The sequence below is a fragment of the Marmota monax genome, unplaced genomic scaffold (assembly GCF_021218885.2).
Source record: "Marmota monax isolate L192 unplaced genomic scaffold, Marmota_monax_Labrador192_F-V1.1 WCK01_AAM20220418_F8-fsc00041, whole genome shotgun sequence".
In the NCBI taxonomy this organism is placed as follows: Eukaryota; Metazoa; Chordata; class Mammalia; order Rodentia; family Sciuridae; genus Marmota; species Marmota monax.
The window spans coordinates 4,514,175-4,536,374 of NW_026695238.1; positions in this window are offsets into that span (position 1 = coordinate 4,514,175).

The following is a 22,200-nucleotide window of genomic DNA, read 5'->3' on the forward strand; positions in this document are numbered from 1 at the left end:
ATAGTTGTCTAAAGTTGGGCCTGACTTGAGCATCTCTGTTTTCAAAATGTTTCAAAGATGAGGGGCTGGTATTGTGGCTCAGTGGTAGAGTGCTCACCTAGCATGCATGAGGCACTGGGTTCGATCCTCAGCACCACATAAAAAAAATAAAATAAAGATATTGTGTCCTCCTAAAGCTGAAAAATAAATATTAAAAAAAGCACTTCATAGATGAGTCTGATGTTCTCCCTTGGTTGAAAACCATCTTAAGAATGGTCTGGCAAGTATAAAACACATGCTAAATCCTAGCCTGCTGCCTATGGTTGTATAGATCATGAGTTAAGAATGGTTTTTATTTTTTAAAATGGTTGAAAAAAATCAAGAAGCATAATATTTCATAACATGTGCAAATGATATGAAATTCCAATATAAGTCTATGAAAATAAAGTTTTATTAGAGCACACCTATGCTTGTGTTTTTCTATAATGTCTATGATTGCTTTGGTGCTGTAATGGTAGAGTTGAATAGTTGTATCAGAGGCTGTATAGCTTAAATGCCAAAAATTATTTACCATCTGGTACCCAAAGGAAAAAGTTTTTGACCCCTGTTCAAAATTCAGAGTTCCTGGGTTCCAGAGTGTTACAGGAGTGTAGTTTCAGAATGTTTTGGTGGTATTCACCTCAGCAGCAAAATTACTGTAGTTATAGCAAGGTTCTTAGGGCAAGAAACAGTGCTGAAAGATATTGTAAATTGCAGGTCTTTTGTTTCTTGCAATAATATGAATTTGACATCCTGAAATTCTACTACAAAACAGCCAAGTATGTTGCATAACATAGAAATAAGTCATTCTTTAATGCATGGCTGAACTGGAAAGAAAGGAATGGTAATCTTCAGAGGCATTGAACAAGGTGAAAAGACAAAACCAAAGAGCCGGGAGTGCCCTAATTTGGACCTGGCCTAACGGAATCTTCTCATCTCAGTGAACACCTGGGGGAATGGGAGAAAAAATCCTGGGCCTATGCAAGGTAGGAGTTGGGTTGTAACTCCGTGGAGGGCAATAGGCCTTGTGGAAGAATGAACTAGAAAATAAAGTCGCATAAAAAGAGACAACAGAGAAGCGTGTTACCTCAGTCTTTGATTCAGAATAAACACAGTATTCTCCTCATGTAGATCTGGGGTCTGAATTCACACAATCTGGAATGTTTGAAGACCACAAGAATTTAAAGTAGTCTGAAGTCAGTGGTGTCCTTAGATGCCTGGAAGTAGTAATATCTATCCTTCCTGGAGGAATAAACCACCATCACGCCCCTCAGAGCACTCCCTGTATGAGTTTCCAGTGGATGTGAACTCACACAGACACATACACAATAACAAAACACATGAGGAACTCTGGCACCATGAACCAGAGTCAGAACAAACAACAGACAGCAGAAGCAATCCTACCAAGACTTCTGATGAAGGCGCTATCTGACACAGAATCTAAAATAGCTATGTTTTATCAGTTGAAAGAAATAGAAGAGTAAATCGTAAGTATGAGGAAGAAACAAGAGACCATTCACAATGACCAACAGATTTGGGAAACATGAAACACAATCTCTAGAAATAAAAAGTGTAATAAGTAACAGTGCAATGTCAATTCAGTCCCCAGTTTGACCTTTTAGGAGAATGGCTGACCACCCTTGATGGATGACAAAGGTAGAGATAAGATAGTCTTGGAATGAGCTATAGAGAGTTCTGAGAGACAGGCAGAGGACTTTGGAACGTATCCTGGATGCCCCAAGGAAGTACATCTTTTGAGAAGGAATGGCAGAGGTCTTCTTGGGAATATTCAGGGTCCCATCACATTTAACTCCACTTACCATCCTTCAGGGCTGACAGCATGGATCTTCTTAAGAGAGTCAGGAACCTTAAGTATGGCAATTAAATTGTGGGGCAAAAACCAAAGTCAAAGTGGTGCAAGTGGTAAATCCAATCCTACCATCAAAGGGAGAAGACAACAAATGCATGTGTGTGTCATTGACACTAGCTTGGCTACCAAGAGTCAGGAAAACAACAGGAGCCCAAGAGAGAGATGTGATAGACTGAGACAGTAGAGAACTTTTGTAGGCAAATGGGGATTGTGGCAGGGTGAGTAGCCTGGTAAATTAATGGGTGAGAGTGAAGGTGGAAGGGAAAAGAGTCCAGAGTGAAGACCCAAATAGGTAAGTGGTTGCTGATTGAAACCAGCACACATGGTGTCAGTATGCTGTGGTCTGAGTGTTGCTGTTAAATTCCCAGTGTTATAGGAACCTTAAGAAGTGGTCTGCTCTTGCAAATAGGATTAGTCCCTTGTAAAAGAGGCTGGAGGGAACCCACTTGCCTCTTCTGCTAGGTGAGGACACAGTCATCTTTGAAGCAGTGAGTAAGCCCTTATTGGATATTGAATTTTCTGGTGCCATCATTGCTCTTGGGCTTTTTGGCCTCCAGAACTGCAAGCAATAGTTTTCTATTGTTCATAAATTACCCAGTCTAAAGCATTTTGTTACAGTAGCTGAATGGGTTAAGACACAATACACCAAGGAATTTTAAGTAAATCAATGCTATATGGATTTACGTGACTGCAGGAAAAAATGCTCTCATACGGAAGATGAAAGTTTTGATTTAATGATCATTCATAAAATCTTTAGCTAGTATTATTTTCCTAATGTCTTATTTTTCAAAACCATGCATTAACCCTTTTTTATACATTTATTGCTCTAATTAAGATTGTTACTATTTTGATGCTGCAACTCCCCTGTCCTTTGACACTCTACCCCCACCTTCTGAATTCTAACTTTTTGAACATTTACCCAGACAATTCCAAGGAGATTCTCCGATTCTGCTTACAATCTATGTTTTCTGTCTGCTCTTCATAGGTTAATCTCATTGTGAGATGGCATGCAATTAATGAGACTTATTATGTTAATGAACACACAAGTTATTTAATAATTGTTAGTGATAAAATAGTTATGGGTTAATTGTTACAATTACTATTAAAATAACAAGCTGAAGGTTGAATTTATGTCCACAGTTAATTAAAAAGAAATGTAGATGTGAAACTGTGAGCAAACGACTGGTACAGAGAGGTCAGTGAATGTGGTTGATGAACGTGAAAGTTGACAGCTATCGATCTCAATCAACAAATGTGGTACAAGAGAGTTTGAGACAAAGAAACTGTGTGGTGTGGTCTTAGGCATCTCCTAAGAAGAGCACAACCTCTGGAAAAACATTCCAGTTGGAAAGGACACCAATGATAAAATATGGAGTCCTTATGGTAGACTCTTAAGATCAAGAGAGTTTGAACACAGTACACAGCCATCGTCAGGTCAGATAACCTGATTTCTTGGTCACTAAATAGCCACTTTATCCTCTAAATATCTCCGTTTACTCATCCATCAGAGAGACTTTAAATGCTATGTAAATGAATATTTGTAAAGGCCTTGCCTTCCATATACCAAAAAAGGCAGCCAAGTCTATTTGTCTTACTTTCATGAGCGTTGACCTCCATTGAGTATCCGTGAATTGTGTGCATGTGTGTAGACTTGTGTATTCATGCACACTTGCATGCAGACACATGTAGATATATATGAGACTATAGGCAGATGTCCATAATTAGTCTATTTGCAACTAAGATTTTTATTTTTTATTTTTTGTAAATGGTTTGTCTTAAAAATCTCCTTAAAACAATGTGTTGAAAAACTATTTGTTGCTAATGGCAAAGCAGACTATGAGGGCATGTCTGGGTTTGGGGAAGCAGTGTCATGATCAATAAACCTGTCTGACTTTTTGCATTTTCTTTATTTTTGTTTTAGATTTTAGTCTTTTTTAAAAAAAAAAAAAAAAAAAAAACAAAAAAACCAAAAACCTATCCATCTTACTTTGATTCGTTTCCTTTTCTTTGCTTGGTGTGGGCTCATCGACCATTGATCTGAGAGGAAACCTAGAGCTCATCTAGCCGAACATTCTCATTTTATAGATGACAAGACTGAGCACCCAAAAGGGGAAGATATTTTCCAAAGTTACAGAGTAGATCTGTAGTAGATGCGGAGCTAGAAATCTATCCTTTGACTTCTTGTTGGGTGCTTTCTCTGCCCTGTACTTTTCAGGGTTGATCATAAGGCATATTATTAATTATACAGTTTTATATATGTAAACGCTTTATAAATATTTCCAAAGCTCATTCACATATTATCTTAAGGGACCTTCATAACACCCAACAAGATAGAGTCAGGTATTTTCGTCTGTATTTTATTGATAAGAATCCTGAAATTCTCTTGTCCAAGGTCATATGTTTTGTGAGTGCTGTGAGTGTTTCTAGAAACCAGTCCTTATCAGTTCTGGCTTCCTGCTCCAGTAGAATGTAGGCAGACAGAGGATAATAGTGGTTTAATTAAAAAACTCAAAATCGACTTTAAGTTTACCTTGTAAATACTTTTCCAAAATGTCAGTCCATCAGATCTGAAGAATTTCCCCTCAGCATGTTTTAGCTGACCCTTCACAGTCTCTGTGACAGCGAGGAGACCCAGACAAACACTCGACTTGTGAACAGTGTGACTTTATAAGAATCATTTCATGCACCATTCAGGCGTCAGAAATCTCAGCCCAGTGATGTCATGCAATGCCATTACTGAAGCCTGAAGCCCCAGTGCCTGTACAGTTATTAAAAGAAGAATGCAAAAAAGGTTAGAATTTAGAAGAATAGAGAGAGTGACTTAAGAGGCAGCAGTGAAAGAAGAGGACCCACAAGTCGGGGTGGGTATAATGCCAGCATCCATTCCTTAAGGTTTCATGGAATGTGGGAGGTAGGAGGTAACCAGTGTCAGAGGCCTGGAGTTGGCATTGAGAGTTTTAATTTTCCAGCTCTCCAGCTCTCTCTTTTGGTGGTGGTGGTGGGGGGCGTTTCTGGGGATTGAACCCAGGGGTGCTTAACCACTGAACTACATTCCAGCCCTTTTTTGTTTTTTTATTTTTAATTTTGAGACAGGGTCTTGTTAAGTTGCTTAAGTCCTCGCTAAGTCGCTGAGGCTGGCTTTGAATTGCGATCCTCCTGTCTCAGCCTCCTGAGCTGTTGAGATTACAGGTGTGCACCACTGTGCCTGCCTTCCAGCTATTGGCTTATATCCTTGCTCTATTTGGAATGGTCCAGGGTCAGAGCCAAAATAAATGAGTGAACAGTTTCTTGAAGATCTTCACAGAAATGACCAAAATAAATGAAAACAGTTAAAGGTTATTAGGATGAACTAACATTTATGGAGTCTACTAAGTGCCAGGCACTACTCAAAATCCTCTATAGGTGTATTAGTTCACTGAATTCCCACAATTCTAGGAAATAACTTCCTCTTTATAGATGAGGAAATCGATGCACCAAGAAGCAAATATCTTGCTCCACATCACACTGCTCCTAAGTGGCAGAGTTGGGGTTCAGCCCTGACTCCTTGGGACGATTCAGCATGTTATGTAAGTAAGTGTTCGTTGAGTAAATATGCAGTGATACCAGTGAGGGGCGCCTCCTCAACCTCCCAGATGCCATCTTGGCTTCCAGGCAGGCTTCTGTGTTCCTTGCTCCAGGTATGAACTATGTGCCCACAGGAGCACAGTCAGCCACAAAGGGGTGAGTGCAGACTGGGCATCGCACGCCCACTATGACTTCCCCATGAGGCCGGGAAAACCACAGCTTCACCAGGTAGTTGTTCTCCACGTGCATTAGCAGCCTCTGCAGATGTGTGTTCAAGAGTGTGGGTGTGACATTTCCACACCCTCCTTTACCTCTGGGTCCTGGGGGAATGCATGTTGTTGTGCCCCCTCATAGGTAGAGGGAGAGAGCCAGTCCCTAGAATTATTAAAATCAGGTCAGCTTTCAGTGAAGAAGGAAAAGAGGATTAGGACCAAGTGTAATTCTCTGCTGATTTCAGAAGCTGAAATGTTGTGAGCACTCCTGGACCTTCCTTCTCCTTTTCAACAAATTTGTCCCTGGTGGGGGGAAGAGATTTGCCAATGGAGGCTCCCAGTGAAAAGCAGAGCTTAGAGCTGCCACAGTCAGGAAATGGAACACATGATTTCTAAGCCCAGGCATTTGTTTTTCCCTCATCAGTTCAGTGGTCACAAGGGAGAAAGGCCATACAGATAGGTCTACAGGTAAGGTTAGTGGTGAGGAAATAGCCACAGTCTCAGTTGTGTTGGAGCTTCCGATCACTGTAGCTTGAGACAGTCTGAGGGTTAAAATGGGCCAGGCTTCCAGCCTTGGCTTCTGAGTCCCTGGCTTGAGAGTTTACAAAAATCTAAGTCATTGCTTGTGTGTAGCTGTTATAAGGCAGAATAATATTTAAAACAAGAAAAAATGATCTGCCTCCAGGGATGGAATACACAACATTTCCTTGTTCTTTCAAGGTGATCTTTGCATGTTATGGATTCTAGTCTGAGATGATGCCAAAGATTGTTTGAATCTACCTAGTTGCCTGTCATTTTTAGAAGACAACTGAGGATGAAATACAGTTTTTACTCACTGGTGAACCATTTCCCAACTAAAAATCAAGCAAGCAAACAACCCAATAAACCAATATTTAAGTAATCTGAATGTAGATCTATCAGTAAAAATCACAATTTGTGGGAGCATGTGTTTGGGAATACATGTTTTTTTAAATGCAAAGACAGAAGATGTGAATTTATTTGGCAAATTCAAGGCATAATTATTAGCAGAACATGTTAAACCCTTTTAATACATTAACTTTCCCTTTGAATGCAGCTGTGCATGAGGGGGAAAATGGCTTCCCCAGGTGCTTTCCCCTAGGGTCCTGTTTATGAGTGACTTCAGCAAAGGAGGGGTTTCTCGCTGTCAAAGTCTTGCAGCTGCTGGGGACAGGCTGCTGTCAGTTTGAAGGGTGCCGGCACGTGGGCAGTCTCCACTCACTCATGGACACTGGCTCAGGCCTCAAATATCCCTCTTTGGAAGTGTGAAAAAGAGTTGTTCAAACAGTGGAGTGAGGCAAGGGCTTGGAAGGAGATGCAATAATCTGAGCATTGAAGGGTAGCTAGGTACTTAAAAATAGACGGAAACCTAAGTGACCCTGGATGAGAACCAGGAGTTGTTGCTGACCATCTGAGACCCTAGAGTCAGATGTGTGTGTTCATTTCAGTGAAGTTGTATGCCCCAGGCTAAAGGTAGATGTCAGCTCTAGGTAATGGGGAAGAGTCAGCCAGCTAGTCGGCCTGGGCTAGATCGGGGACCAGGGATGCCAGTGTGGTGGAACAGAAGGTCTCGGATTCTTCCTCTTGGAGAGGAATCTGTGTGGAGAGGCTGACTTTCTGTAATGCTGATGCTGGAGGTGGAGGTATTGGTCAGGGAAACTTGAACACTTTGTTGGGATAGCTTTGTCTGCTTTGATGAGGATAAAGACTTGGCTGATGCTGAATTTGGTTTACGAACTGGTAGGATCTGAGATTTCCAGGCATTCCCCAAAATGGAAGCTCACAGAAGGCTGGTGTCCTGGTGATGCCTGAGCAAACATGGGCAAGAATTGTGGTTCTCTCCTAACTCCAGCAGAGGGGACGCAGGGGCAGAATGCCTGCACCTGCCGCTGGTCCAGGAGCTCAGGATCACAGTTTACAATCAGGAACTTTAGCTGTGCATGTATGTGGCTTCTTCCCATTCCTACTGCTGTGTGAATAATGTCTGCATTCATTGTAATATGGAGATGGGAGAAGGGGAAAGGACTTAAACCAAATATAGAAACTAAGACTACTAAATTATCTGAAATTCAAGTTCAACCAAGGTGTTATATAATCATTAAACTGTAAATGAACCAGATTTTAACAAACCTAATAAGTTAATTTGAGCCAGAACTAAGGTGGTACTGTTTTTAACTTTGTTTTGACACAATTTCAGACTTACAGCCAAGTTGCAAGAATAGCACAAACCTTTTCCAAAACCTTTTATCTTGATTCTCCAAGTGTTAACATTTTACCACTTTTGTTCCTCTCTTTCTCTCCCTCTCTCCACTCCTCTCTCTTTCTTTATTTGACTGTTGAAGAAAAAAAGTTGCAGACATGATGACTACTTATAAATGCTTTGGGGGGTGTGTTTCCTTCAGAGATGGACATTCTATTACACAACCATAGCGTAATTATTAAAATCAGAAAATTAATATTAATGCAATATAATTATTTGAGCTATAAATCATACTCAGATTTTTCCAATTGTCCTAAGAATGCCCTTTATAGGGATATAAAATGTTAGCTCATGTATTGTATTTTCTTGTCACTTCTCTTTAGCCCCCTTCACTCTGGAAGTTTCCTGATCTTTCTTCAAAGAAATACCTGTTTAAGACCACCTAGAGTAGATTAAAGGAGAGAATCAAAACACCATCCAGGCCATCTTTTCCTTTAATCTTTGTAAAAGAATTCCATATGAATAGAATTTTTAGTTGGATACAAAAACACCCTCTTAAAGACTACATTTCCTAGCATACCTTTAGATGTCACCATGGGACTAGGGTCTTGAGCAATGGGAAGGGGTACAATGTAATTTGTACAACTTCTAGTTCAAGTCCTTAAAGGGAAAGATTACTTTCTCTTTCTCCTATTCTTTGTTTTTGTGGTATGGGGTAAGAACCTGAGGATGGTAGCAGACCATGGACCAGGAGACTAATCAACAAGTCATCTCTTGACAATTGTGAATCAGGGTCCTTAGTGCCTCACCTGATTACCACACCCTCCTGCCACAATGCCAGGTGTTATTTTGACTTGTTTACAGACTCTAACACCCTCCTTTCTAAAATTTACAAACTTAAAATTTTAAAAAACAAAAAACAAAGCATAACTACCATACCATTAGCATGTCCAGGAAAATGAGCAATATTTACTCCATTTTAGTAAATATCTGCACCTCATTTTTTTCCATGAGAGGAAAAAATATGGAGATGGGAGAAATTTTATCTTGTAGATGTCACTGTGATTTTGGGTCTCTTTCTTACAGCAGTTACTGTACCAGTAACCTGACCAATGCAAATGTCTGAATTGTTATTGAAAAATTTGTTCAAGTCTCTTGAAAGATGTCTACCAAAGCAGAAAAAGAGCAGAAGATTTTATGCTTTAACAGTGTAACAATGAGGTGCACTTGTGTAAAATTTTATATTGGTAATTTTATGGAGACAAGATTTGCCCCCTTGATGCTTTTATTTAGTTTTTTTTTTTTTAAAAAGTCATTACATTTTCTCATTTGCATTAGTGTCAATCAAAGTGTATTCTTTGTGAAATTACAAAGATGTCTTTGTTATGCAAATTTAAGTCTTCTAAGAGGAAATTTTGGTTTGAAGATCTGCCCTGCAATTTCAGTATGTTGACATCAGGTGGCAGTAGAGGTATGTTTTGAGGGACCTCACCTGCAGTTTCACTAGGACATTAGCCTGCTACTGATTGGCCCCAAATGTGATGTGTTTACTTACAAAATGCAATGCAAGCAAAGAAAATTGACTTCACAGAAAAATACAGAAATATCTTATATGTTTTTCATGTGTTCTTTAGCACAAGAGAGTCCAAATGGGTTCTTGATATTAAACTTGAATTGGAACTTAATTTTCCATTTTCTATTTCTCAGGAGACTGCTCTTATTAACAGCCATTTTTTCCCCTAATTCCTTTTCTCAAATATAGGTGTTCTCTTCCTGTCTTATCTTGACAAACAGGTAGCCTTTCTGATGAACTAAAGTGGCCCAAACTTAAACTGCTCTCGTTATTGTCATGCTCAAAATTCTCCTCTTTTTCCTAAAAATTTAGGAGAAGGGAAGAAATGCTAAATGATAGTTCCTTAAGCTTATTAAAATCTTGTATTCGTTACTGGTTAAACTACATATAGTATTTTCTTTTTTTTTTTTAAAGAATTTCTTTTTTAGTTATAGATGGGCACAATACCTCTATTTTTTTTTTTTTAATGTGGTGCTGAGAATTGAACCCAGTGCCTCACACATGCTAGGTGAGTGCTCTACCACCAAGCCACAACCCCAGTCCCTACATATGGTATTTTCTCACTTGGAATTCTTTTCAAATTTTCCTCTCCTATAGGTTAGCATAATTTGAGAATCCACTGGACCTGATCTGCATACATCAGTGTTTCACATAGTTAACAGTCTTGTTCAGCATCTGGGTAACTAAAGGTAACTCTCAAAAGAAGACAGAAAATAGAAATAAAGTGAACAAGATTCAAATTCGGGTTTGCAACTTATATAAAGGTAAATGATCTCAGTGATTTGTTCTTGGCCAGCAAAGAGGGTTTCAGGGGTCAAAAAGGGAATTGTTTACATCTCTAAGGATGATGGTAAACAGCAAGGATTGATTTGTTTGTAAGGGGGAAGATAAGTCTGGTATAAATATGCTGTGTGACCGTTTCCTGTGGTTATGTCACTGTTTATGGAAATTAATGCCTTTTGCTCCCCAATGCATTTCATTTGGAATTGCCAGTGTCCTTTGAACTAAAAATGGCTATTATACATGTTAGGTACACAACTTTTAATTTTGAACTCTGTAATCTTTCCCAGAAAGTAGAAAATAAAATTGGTAGCCCTTTGTCCTACCTGGGGCAAGTATGTCCCAGGAAAGCTGCTTCTCATACTTAGGTGGATTTGGGCCTAGAGTCCTGCCCAGCTCTGTCTACAACCTCATTATGGCCTTTTGGGGCTCTTTTTCCCTTTCTATTCAGATTGTAAAATTTTACACACACACACACACACACACACACACACACACATATATATGTATCAGTGCAATTCATAAATTTATTTACATCAAGAAAATGTGTAAATGATAAGACCCAAAATAGAATGAGCTATTTATTTATGAAATATTCATTGAGCACTTACTATATATCTGCTACTGTATTGGGTGATGTGGCATCAAAGATAAAAACAATATTTTTTTTAACTTCCATGGGGGGCTCATAGTCTCTTCCATGCAATATATATTTTTAAAGGTGTAGAGAGTAGATTAATGAGAGACTCAAATTAATATTGAGGCTGCCAGTTTTCCTTTAATTCTCTTTTTTTAAAGGCATGAATCACTGAGCTAGGTAACATATGTTTAGTCTTTATTAGAGTTTCTCTTTAATACAGAAAAGGAAAAAAAAAGGTGGGAGGAAAACTTAGAGCATAAGACTCCGCTACAAGGTGGTTCAGATCCCCAAATGGTTAATTTTCTGGAAATAGCAAATCTTCTTATAATAAGAGGCAGTTTTTCAGTGACATTTTATTTCTGGGGTAGGACAAATATTCTCACTCTGTTCCCCCCCGTTAAATTCTTTCCTATAAATTAATACATTTAGACCTCACGGCAGTGCTAAGAAGTATTATTTCTATTCTCATTTTATATATGAAAAGGCTGCTACACAGGATGGATTAACCTCTTGTTGGGAAGTCACACACCCAATAAGAGCCAGCCAGAATCCAAATAGACGGGGGACTCCACAATTGTGCTTTCAACCACTTCTCTTTGCATTGATGGTTTGAAGTGGGTCTGGGGGTGTCTGTGACAAGAAACGCACCCCTTATTTTGAAACTTTACCTCAACCAGTGAGAACTGAGAAATCAACAAAACTAGGCATCAGTTTAGGCACTAGCAACTCAGAATCCATCAGTTGCCCTGGAGGAAGACAGGTAGAGATATCACAAGTAGCCAGGAAAGGCAGGAAGCAACCGAGCTGTAAGAAGCTTCAAGAATGCTCTGCCAGCACAAAGGAGGAAGAAAAGAGATTGTGTCACGATTTCAGTGGTTGGAAAATCTTACCTGGAGATAATTGGTGGTTTTGGTTCTGTCCATGTTGAGTAGGACTTTTGTTATCCCTGTTATTTGGCATGGGCAATTCTTGGTTCTATTTTTGGATAAACTTTCTTTTTTTTCTTCTGTCCCCCTCCCTTATTTGGGAGGAATGCCCATTGACAATCAGCAAATTTATAAATTTGTGTTTAGGCTGACAGTTCTGTCTTCAAAATGGTTACTTTATTCAACTGTCTTCATTAAGCTCAGAGAGTTTCAGGCAACTTAACTCACTGTAGGTTGACTCTGAACTGGCTTATACATCTACTGAACTTGAGCTCTTTTTGGGTGGATGGTGTATATTTCAGCTCGAGGTCCCAGTCCTAGCCTGGGGTTAGGTACTCACATAATAGGTATGATATTAGTGCATTTATTTCCATTTTCATTTTCTATATCAAAATACCTGTTACTGGGTAATATATTAAGAAAAGAGGTTTATTTAGCTCACAAGTCTGGAGGACTAAGAGCATGGTGCCCATATCTGCTCAGCTCCAGTGAAGGCCTTCTGGTTCTATCACAACATGGCAGATGGATCATAGTGGAAGTGTGTATGTGATCGGGGAGAGATCACACGAGAGACAGGAAGCCTGAGAGATTCAGGGGCCAGCCTTGTTTCTTTATAATAGAACAACTCACTCTCACAGGTCCCAAGAGAACTATATCAATCCTCTCTGAGAGCAATGCCCGTAGTGACCTAATTATTTTCCAGTAGGCCCCACTTTTGAAGGTTTTAGTACCTCTCAACATCACACGCTAGGGACTAAGCTTCCAGCTCAGGAATCTCTGGGGGACACACTCAAACCTTATCCAAATAATAGCAGTTGCTCAAATACAAATGTTTATGGAATGAATAAAATGCAAATAATTGACCTGAGGAATAGGGACTCCTCCCTGACCCATCTGTTTATCACATTGCCTGTCCTATACACTTTTGACATCCTTTTTATGAGGACAGAAGCTGTTCATTAAATAAATTAACCATTAAATTGAAAACACAAATGCCAATATAGACACAGGCTATTAATTTGTCAGCCTCTGATGCATCCAGTGCCCAAAGGACCTGAGACCCTGCATGACTTCAAGCAATAGGGGTTTGAAACATGGCTGAGTGGGACTGGGCCCACGTTACACCAAGCTCATGCCATTCGATAAAGTTGTTCAAAATGAGACTCTCTTCTCTCTTGAAAAATGGATGCTCCTTGGCATCAAACTTTTGAAAATATCTAAGTGATTAGGCCTATCTGTTCCCTTTTGACTATTTTATTTCCATTTTAAAATAGATTGTACAATCTCTTACTTGTAATTTGGCCTAATGTTGCCTTGCAATAAGAGAGTGATCAAGAAAGAGAGAAGGAATCTTTGATCATTTGTCATACCACGGAAAACCTGACAGTGGCTTCAATTAACAGATGAGACCCCAGAGAATTTCTCAGCCTGATCTTCCCCCTGTGTTCTGTCTAATTGAGTGGAGGAAAACAGCATTCACAGGGACCTTGGATAGCTGCCGAATGAAGCCATTGCTGTTTCAATGAAGCTAAGACCTCCACCACACTCTGTTTTTTTGCATGCTGTTCTTGTAGGCCGCTGGAGCTCAGCAGTCCAGGGATGATGACATCAGTGGGAGGTGGGGAAAAGCTCTGTAATGGAACCTGGAGTTGGTCAGATCTGTGGTAACCAGCTTGGAGGGGCTTTTCCCTTTCCTGGGTCTCACTTTCTATGTTCATACGGGGTAGGACCAGAATCTCTCTCTAGGGTCTCTTTCAATTCCTACATTTAGTGAGTCTCTCTTGCCATGGAGAATAGAGAAAGGATCTCAACAGAAATAGGTCTGGAAAATCCTAGCTTGGGGTGTACCCAGTTAATAGTCCTAGAAATGGAATTTAGAAAGCGTCTTTGGCAAATTGAAAGCAGGTGAGGCACATGAAGCGAGTGGAAGTTGAAGATGCATTTGTGAAACCCTTTGTGAAACCCTTTATCTCTCCTCCTGGCCCTACCCTCGTCCATTCTCTACTGCTAAAGGGACCTACATAGAATATGAATTAGTGTATTTTTTTTTTCTGAACCAGATTACCACAAGGGCAGGAAAGACCACCACCCCATCTCAGATGTGTACCTAGCTCAACACCAGCATCATACTTTGCCCAGGGTGAGGGTGGATACCCATTGTTTGTTGAATGAATGAATGAATGTATACTTATGAATGAGTTTAGTGGCCAGATCAGGGGGTCCTTTAGAACTTGTTCATCCCTCCCTCTGTGCGACACAGCAAGAATATGACATCTATGAGCAACACATTCTTGTCAGATACCAAATCTGCCACTGCCCTAACCATAAACTTTTAGGTTAATCATGGATTTTTTTAATTGCCAAGTTAAAACCTAATGCTTTTATTCATTAATACCTGTGTGATTTTGTCCAGCAACCTCCTCTTTGTCCTCATCTTCTATAAACCTCCTGCACGTATTCTTCCTTCCAATGACATTAAATTATCTGTAGTTTTCCCAGCATATCATGATATTTAACACTTCTGTGTCTTTGTGCCTGTTATTTTTGCCAAGAATATATTTCTTCTAATTTTCCTTCTAGTTAATTTGTTTCCACATAGGAATTTTAAGGGGACATAGACATTCATAAATCCACGGCATTGAGCAACTTTGTGAGGACTGAATCCAGTGCTTAGTGGTGTGGTTTTGGCTCAGAGTGCCTTCTGAGCTGTCAGGGTGTTGGCTGGGCTTTGGTTGAAGGCCCAGCCAAGGCAGGGTTCTCTTCAACTCATTCACATGGTTGTTGGCAACCTAAGTTCTTTTCAGGGTATCTTCTGGAGTCCTCCCTTAGCCCTTCGTCACATAGGCTTCTCCATGGGGCAGCTCACATCATGGGCGCTTGAAAGTTGCATATCATAACTCTGCCATATGCCATTGGTCACATAGACCATGGCCTGGAACAGCGTGGGAGGGTCTACGGGAGTGTGTGAATACCAGTTGGTTGGGATCGTTATCAACCATCTCAGAGGATGGCTAACCCAGATAGAACTGAGACCTTTTGTCTCAATGAATAATAGCATTTTTAAGAACTTTCCAGATAGATGGTACTCAATTTAGATGGCCTCTTGTGTGCTTGAGAATGATTTTCTTATGCATTTTGCTTTGGTCTGAATGTTTGTTTCCTCCTCAAATTCATGTTGAAAACAAACCCCTAATACAATAACATTAAGAGATGGAGCCTTTAGAAGATGATCAGGGCAAGATCAGAGCCCTCATGAATGGGTTTAGTGCCCGGATCAAGGGGTCCTTTGGAATTTGTTCACTCCTCCCTGTTTGTGACACAGCAAGAAGATAACATCTATGAGCAACACATTCTTCTCAATACCGAATCTGCCACTGCCATAACCATGGGCTTCCCAGACTCTAAGAGTATGAAAAATACATTTCAGTTGTTTACTCAGTCTAAGGTGTTTGTTGTAGCAGTTTGAATGAACTAAGACACATATTATTGATGCTTTGTAATTTTAATCCAAATACCTTTTACAATTTCACATACGCCATTTTGGCGAATGCAGCTTTGACTATTTAGAAGAAAGATGAGCATCTCCTACAATTAGGAGCATAGAATGCATTCTTGGCCTTAAGCCATCATATTTTTCTAGTCTCCAAATGGTAAATTAGAATCAACGTTTCTAATTTTTGCTTTATAGGCACGGCGTTATTTTCAGCACACCGAGGGTGGGTGTCAGGAGGGCAGAGAAGTGCCTGAGGCATGCTGGAATGATAGATTTTTTTTTTCTAAATCACCTGCTCTGTGGTTACTTCCACTGCTTGTAAATTATACTTGTGTATTATTCGCATAAGCGATTTTCTAATTAGAATAGAAATCATTGAGGAATGGTCGTCAATTCTGTTCCTCCTTAGATTCCAGTAGATAAATTGACACGACAGAAACATTCACCAAGAGAATACACTTTGGGGTCAGGTGTCAGAAGGGGTTCCATGAAGTGCATCAGCACACCAACATCCGAGGCCTCCTAATCCGTAGTTCTGTTCCTCTGACAGCTCAGCCGCTAGACAGAGGTTTTCAAAGTCACTTGTGTGGAGTCCCAGGAGCAGAGAGCAGTAGGGGAGGGTGGTGCTGGTTATGTCATCCCTGAGAAGGGACAGTTCTAGCCTCTCCTCTCTACCCTTTTCCTAAGCAGAGCAGATATGCATTTTTTTAAATACAAACAACATAACAATTATATCTATAGAAAAAGATGTAGCAGCTTCAAAGAAAACAGAGAAAGCTGAAAAGCCTGGGAGACAACGCAGTTGGAACACCATAGGGGGCCACCTGGAGCACTTGCAACTTTTTTGGCAAATGAGTTGGTCCCTGCTCAAAATTCTCCTTTGGGGAAACTAATTATTTTTTCTAATGATGTTGTTTTTGTTCAAAACGCGTGAACAGATGAAATTACTATCAAAGGGCTCAGCTCTGGAGGCTGAGGCCGGAGGATCGAGAGTCCAAAGCTAGCCTCAGCAAAAGCAAGGTGCTAAGCAACTCAGACCTGTCCCCAAATAAAACATAAAATAAGGCTGAGGTTGTGGCTCAGTGGTCCAGTACCCCTGAGTTCAATCCCCTCTGCTACCCAAAAAAGGCTCAGGATATTCATCCTAATAGCATTTTAGTCTTCCATTGGAGGATTCAGCGTCCTCATCCTGAAGTCACTTGAAGCTCACTCTTGTCTTCTCAGTCAAGACACCACTGGCCTTTTGGGCTGTATCGTTGTTTGTTGTGGGGTACTGTCCTGAACGTTAAAAGACCCCCAGTGGCAATGCAGTCTTGCAATCTCCAGTTGTCATTTAATCCTAAAATTCCTTGCTTGCCTACCTGATACTTCCAGTAGGTTCCTGCTTTTCCCTCCTGCCTGACTCCAGGCTTGATAAGAACAACAGCAGCTACAACAATGAAAGAAAGATTTCATTTGAAAACACTGTCTCTAATCTTCTGCAGCTGTGATGTATGATGCTACCAATTAAAGAACCTAGGCTTTGACTGTTCCCAAACGAAGAGGCCATGTGCTGACCTCACAATCAGTCACCTCGGGGGCAGAGGATGGAGGGGCATCTGTTTGTGATTTCCTGTCACAACAGTGCCATTTGCAGAAATGTCCAAGAGCACGCAAAGATGGTGTGAGTGTTCTTCCTTAGATATCTCTTCTGATAGTTTCTTTGAGAGAGGAGAGAAGGTGACTGATGGTGTTGGGTACTGGGGCTCTAATGAGACCCTCAAAAGCCTGTGATCCTGGGGTGGCTGTCTTTGGAGGAGAGGCCTGGTGTTTCCTTAATGGGGACCAAAGACAGGAGCAGAAACTTCAGTAGAAAAGTATGGTTCAAGAGGCCTATTGGAGCCTCCAGTGGTCCTGGCATGAGAAAATAAGTAGACAGAAAAGTAGAATTTGTGTGGATGATATGCTTCCAGTGGGGCAAACTTTGTAAATATCTTAAGGAAAAAACTAGATTTATTTTCAGACTAACCTTTCCTTATAAGCTCTTGTATTAATAGGATTGGGTTGAAAAACCATAAGAAATAAATGGAAATAACCAAAGCTTAGCACCTAGTAGATAGATGTTCAATAAAATTATGAAAACAACAATTATCATCATAACTAATAGCATGGATCTTATTACCTATTTCCATGCATATCCAGAGAAAAGGAGAGGATGAAGGTAAATATGGAGACGATTTAGATCTTCAAGGTAATACAGGCTCGATTACCTATTTTAGGCAAGCTGTTAATTATCTAGATAATTCTCTCTGCCTTGTTCTAGTGTCCTGTGGCTGCTGTAATAAACCAGTGGCTTCAGCAATAGAAATTTATTCTCTCATGGTGGGGAGGCTTGAAGTCTGAAGTCAAGGTGTCAGTGGGGCCATGCTCCCTCCTGAGTACCTGCAGAGCAGATCCTGTCTCCATGGCCTGTGTCCTCACAGGCAGAATAGAAATGTTAGGAGGTAGGGGAGGCATGGGTAGGTGGTGACACCGACCGACATATCCTAACAGCAGCATTGCTTGGATCTGTTTAGGAAAAAAAGCAAAAACAAAATAAAATACAAAACCCTCACAACCAAAAATCAACTTTCCCCTGTGGAGGCGAAGGGGTGAGTTGAGAGGTTCTGAGTGGAGATGACAGGGCTTGGTCACAGGTTGACACAGGGGTGGAAGGCCAGAGAGGGGCTGCTGCTGATGGATTTCTTGCCTTGGAGACCGGCAGAGTTACTGACAGATGTGAGGAAGCCCGGAAGGTGACCCATGGTGGGAGGGCAACTGGTGAATTTGCTTTTAGAAGGTGGATCCTGGCCTTAGGAGAGTGTGGAAAGCTCCCTCATCCCGACAGTCCCTGTGACTCACTGTCACTGAGGCTGGTTTTATGTTTTGGCTTTCCTGTTGCACTGTGTGTGTGTGTGTGTGTGTGTGTGTTTCAGGGGAGGGTAGGTCATGTGTCAGTTTTGTGACCCTAGGATGTCAGTCGTGAAGAAATTCATGTCTCCTTGGAGCCTCTGTTTTTGACTACAGAGCAGTGTCTACCAGCTAGTTGTAAATGATGTGCATAGCTTTGAATGATTTATTATTTTCGAAGTTAGGGAAAAATATACAATATCTTATGCTTATTCAATAATTAGTGTACAATAAACCCCACCAAAGAACTTGTAATTTCTCAAGTACCAAATGTTTTACTTCTCAAATATCTGTTTTTCCCAGCCATTGACTTCTATTCAGCCATTTAACTGGGTAATAATAGGAGCATGAGGATAAATAAATGAAGACCTTCTGACCCATAGACTTTGAGAGACAGCTAGGACTAAACCATCAGTCTTCCACCAAAAGAAAACACAAAGGCTACCCCTAATGAAATGAGACACAGGCGTGTTTTGAAGGTCAGGTAATTTATTTATTTTTTTGAGGGAGAGAAAGGGAAAAGAATGAAATTTTATTAATTATCTGTATATTTTTTAGTCTCAGGAAGAAATACCCATTTAAGTTTGCAACAGGGAAGAACTGCAGATGCAAAGTGCTATAAATGACAGAAGAGGTCTGGGCAGAGGGAGCTTTCTAAATTAAAGTTGTTTTTCTCTCCCTCCTGGGTCTTTGTGTTCTGTCACAAAAACACTTTTCACTACAATGATTTTGTACAATGTCAGTGTTTCTGATTAGATATAAACACCTGAAGAAATAGATATATTTTTTTTCATTCTCTCAATATGATTTAGCCTTGAAATGGAAACACTGTCATACGAATTCATGATGTGTGCAATCTAGGAGAAAAGAACACTGAAATAACCTGCAGTTTGGAAACTACAATCCAAGCAGACATGTACGTACACATGCATGCACACATGTACACAAACATACAAACATGCACACAGGCACCACCCACAGTATCTGAGGGAAAAAGTGTCCATCAGGAAGTAGAATAAAAATGGGAGAAAGCTCCCAGAGGCAGGCTGGTTCATCAGTAAAATGCTTTCTTGTCACTTCCTCAGTTCAATATTGAATTGACCTGGTGTTCTCATGAGAGTGTATATTAATTTAATAGACACTTCTGTTGGAAAGAGTTCTCCCCCGATCATGCAGATTTTATTTCTCTCTGCCTTATCATTCCTCCTTTCCCAAAGTGAGTCATTAGACATGCTGGGTGGGATCCCACACTCGGTTGTGGTGAAGTCAGTCATCGATAGACGTCAACGGCTCTGAGTCCTGAAGGGAGATGTGCTTCCAGACGGGAGAGGAGGGTGGGTTCAAATTAGGGGGTGTGTCGGTTTGCGAGTTTACTCCCTGGCATTACCTCAAAAGAGAATATATCACTCAGAGAGTCCAATTAAGGGACAAGCCTGCTGGGCAATTGCTCAGAGGTGTTAAGACATCGCTGGAAAATTTGGAAAGAGCATGTTAACTAATTCAGGTTATTACAAGTAACCAGAGAAGTAGACAACACCCCCCAAACAATGCTCTTCTCTAATGCCTCCTCTAACCCACTGAATAAGTACTGGACCTAACTGCTGGGCATACTCAGGTGTTGTGTGTCAGAGTAAAGCGGCTCCAGGTTGTAGGCTGCCCAGTGTGCCCACACATTTAGAGACCACTCTGGCCAGGGCCTCTCAGCATGGTCACTCACTTCCCTGTCACAGCCCACTGCAGCCTGGGTTTTCCCAGAGCAGAAGACAGAATAGGGAACCCCTCTTGGTTTGATCCCAAATGAACTCTTGGTCTTGACCCTTGTCTCCCATAAATGTGAGTCCGGTTTATTTGGGATTATTTCCCCATTAAATATTTCCCCCTTATCTCTTTCCAGTTTCTGCCTGGAGTGCTAGACCATCATTCTCTGTCTTACAGAGTCATAGACTCTGTTCCCAGGCTGGCCTGACCCCTCCTCTCTCACTACATCTGTCCTCCTATCCTTCCGTGCTCCAGTACAGCCCACCCCAGCTCTCCCCACTCCAGTGCTAGGCTCCTTCTCCGGACACCATCCCTTAGGCCAGGATGGACATGGCTGTGGAAGGGAGATTTGTTGCCCAGGGCAGTGTTTTAAAAGATCTTTATGTCCTGATAAGAGGCTGCTAGAATAAGAACATTAGTTTTTACTTTTTGTCTATAGGGCTGTGGAACTCTGTGGAATTTTATGTAGACCATGAGAAAACTTTCCATTCTAAAAGAAAGTTAGAGAAGAAATAGTGCCAAATTGGTTACAGTAAGAAAAAGAACAGATGCATTATATGTGATTATAGGAAGCCTGGCAAGTTATAGGTAACTCCAGAAAACTTGAAAGGGTCCATTGCCCGCTGAGTGACTGGACTAGTAACCTTCTTGGTTTCTAGTTAAGCTTCAAGGAAAGCATTATATCCCAGATCATAGAGCACTTAGAGACCACTCTTAAGGATATAAATGGTCAGAATTCCTTGAAACTATTGCTTGACAATAAACTTCAGAGAGCAAACTCTAATCTGTACATTTAAATATTTCTAAAAAACTCCTGCTCCAAAGGAAAAAATTATTTTACTGGTGTATTTTCAGGTGGGTAACAGACCCATGATTGGAAGGGAGTTAATCATATTGACTCAAGCATTTTTTTAAAATATTATTTTGTTTAATCTTTGTTCAACACCTATATGGATAAGTATTAGAAGTCGTGACAAGCTGCTATAACAAATAAATCCCCAAATTTCATTGGTTTAACCCAACAGATTGTGTTTTCATTTACAGAGCAGTTCAGTTTAGTTCTAGGACAATGGTTATCAAGGATCAGCTGAACAACAGTGTGAAACCTCTGTTCCACATAGATTCAGGGACTCAAACTGATGGAAGACCTGCCTTCTATAACCTGTGGCTTCCATGTTTGCCTTTAATATCCAGGGAAAGAGCATGGGGTAATCAGTGTGGAAAGTTTTTGTATATTTGTCTTATAAGTTACACGTGATCATTTTGGTACCCATTTCACTGATTAGAGCTGAGTGTCATTGGTACCTTTGACCTCAAAAATGGCTAGCAAATGTAGTGATTTGCTGAGTATTCAGGAAGATGAAGTGGGGCATTTGGTGGATAACTAGTGGTCATTGGCAGACATCATTTCCCTCATTTTATAGTTAAGGAAGCTATAACGTGTTCAAGATAACTCAGGTACAGGAAGGACTTTCAACCATAGGATGCCTTGGAATCGCCTACAAATCCTTAATTAAACTATTATAGTTATTATAATTGGCATTTATTAAGCACTGTGCCTTTCACTTCACAATGCTAGTAAGGTAGTTTTTATTGTACCACAAATGCCAAGAAAGGAAACTGAGGCTCAGAGCTGTTCTGTAACATGTCTAACAAGAAGGAGGTTGGACTGGGGTGCAAACTGAATCCTTTCAGATTCAATAATCTATATTTGTCCAAACCAGCTTTGGATTTATAATGGCAGCTGGATGGAGGCTAGGGGAGGGTTGGGTCAGATGGGTTAGCTATAAAATTTCTTTGAGTACATTTTGTCCTTTATCAAGCATAGCTTTTTTACTCCCTCTGTTTTAAAAAATCAATCCTCCCATCTATTCATGCAATTTTGATGTGAAGTCTTAGTGGCAGAATGCATCTTTAAACTGCATAATATTTATGGTAATACTTTCCCCCACATATCCCCAGACATTATTCTACAAAAAAGGTGGAATGGGTATTATCATCATAAATAAATGTTTATTGAAAATCTTATTATGAAGAAGCTCATGATTCTGGGAAATGGGGAAGTGTACCATGGGATCCTTGTCCTCTCTGGGCTTTACAAATGGGTTGGGGAGATCAAAAATGGATGTCTAAAAAAATAAATGCTGGGTATGTAGCTTTGTGGTAGAGCATCTATGTAGCATGCTCAAGATCCTGGGTTCAATCTGCAGTAATGCAAAA